Raw genomic sequence first — 1,910 nt, forward strand, 5'->3', positions numbered from 1 at the left:
ACTTTTTCAAAATAAACAACTTTCTTTTTTCTGCATTTTTTAAAATGAGCTGATACAATTATTGGAGAAAGGTTTGTCTCTTCGTATGCTAGAGATAAATGAAAAGTTTTTGTCTTTTCAAATACTAGAGATAAGTCATGATTCCTTTGCCACCTAAAACTATTAATGCTATCTAAGAATACTAACAGACAAAAAATAAATTTCTAATTTAAGTTTAATAATAAATATCCCCCTTAAACTTAAATACTCTTTCCATTTCTCATTCCAATAAGTCTTTTGCAATTCTCCAGCAATATGGTCGGCAGTGGCTTGGTAAAAAGTCCACGGCTTCAGCTCGACTTTTAACATGCTCTAACTTGACCTTTCCTTCTCTTACTTGTTCTCGGATGAAATGAAAACGAACGTCGATGTGCTTGCTCCTTCCGTGATTAACTGGATTCTTTGCCAACTCGATCGCCAATTTGTTATCAACTCGGATCACAGTCCCTTCATCTTGGATCAAACTGCATGACACACACTCCAAGAGGCCGCCACATACTCCGCTTCGCACGTAGACAGGGTTACAATGGGTTGCTTTTTAGACAGCCAAGTAAAAGTCGTATTTTCGAGTAGGAATACATAACCCGAAGTACTTTTCCGATCATCAACATCTCCACACCAATCACTATCCGAGTAACCCACTAGTTGATAGTCATCTGATTTTGAATAGAAAAGACCAAGTGATAGGGTACCTCGAATATGTATTAGAATTCTCTTCAAGGCTTTCCAATGTGTATAGCTTGGATCCTCCATGAATTTGCTCATTATCCCAACACTCAACATTAAGTCGGGTCTCGTGCTTGTAAGATACCTTAGACTTCCGATCAAATGTCGATATCTCCCAGAATCAGCTCGTTCTCCTCCATCAAACTTCGAGAGTTTAGTGCCTGGTTCCATTGGAGTAGAAACCGGGTTGTAGTCCTCCATTTTAAACTTCTTTAAAATTTCAAGCGCGTACCTCTCTTGGGATATAAAAATCCCTTCCTCCGATTGCTTCACTTCTAGGCCAAGAAAATATTTCATCAAGCCTAAGTCTGTCATCTCGAACTCTTTTTCCATTGCCTCCTTAAACTCCTTAATCAGCTTCGTGTTGCTTCCAGTGAATATGAGGTCATCGACATAAAGAGCAACTACCATCATATCCTTTTCTGATTTCTTTATGTACAAAGCATGTTCATACGGACATTGCTCGTACCCAGTTTTCTTGAACACTACAGTAACGAAGGGCATTACCGAAGGCCAAAATCCCTCGGAAAAGGCCACAAGCCGTCGCTAAAGGCCAATTACCGAGGGCCCGGCGACGGTCAAAAAGCCCTCGGTAAATCAGTCGTCGCTACTTTTACCGAAGGCTTCTGGCCCTGGGTAATTACCGAAGGCTTTTGGCCCTGGGTAATTACCGAAGGCTTTTGGCCCTGGGTAATTACCGAAGGCTTATGGCCCTGGGTAATTACCGAAGGCTCTAGGCCCTGGGTAAAGCCTTCGGTATCATGCAGGGATAAATNTGTTGTATTTGTTTTTCTTATCCAACCACACATACCTACAGTGTACACAACATAAGCAGACCTGCATAACAGTTTCAATCCACAAACAAACTGCATATATATTGTCCATCCCAAAATATTTNGTTCATTGATGAAAAATCATAAAGTATTGACATTCATTATGTTCTAATAATAATAATATCATAATAGTAATATCATTCAATTCTAATCAAAAACAAATGTCTCAATATCATAATGTACTAACATCTAAATGTACTAACATCACTATGATCAATAAGAAAATGAAACTAAAATTTTACAAAGTCTTCAGACGTATCGTCATCATCCTGCTCATCTGTAGATGGTTGGACTGGTGTGGGCTGGACTGAT

General features: G+C 39.2%; 1 pseudogene; it reads right to left on the reverse strand.

Moving 5' to 3' along the window:
- Positions 1–239: 239 nt before the first annotated feature.
- On the reverse strand, positions 240–1,269 carry LOC106752973 (annotated as a pseudogene).
- Between the last annotated feature and the right edge of the window lie 641 nt (positions 1,270–1,910).

Source organism: Vigna radiata, chromosome 2 (assembly GCF_000741045.1).
Source record: "Vigna radiata var. radiata cultivar VC1973A chromosome 2, Vradiata_ver6, whole genome shotgun sequence".
Taxonomy (NCBI): domain Eukaryota; kingdom Viridiplantae; phylum Streptophyta; class Magnoliopsida; order Fabales; family Fabaceae; genus Vigna; species Vigna radiata.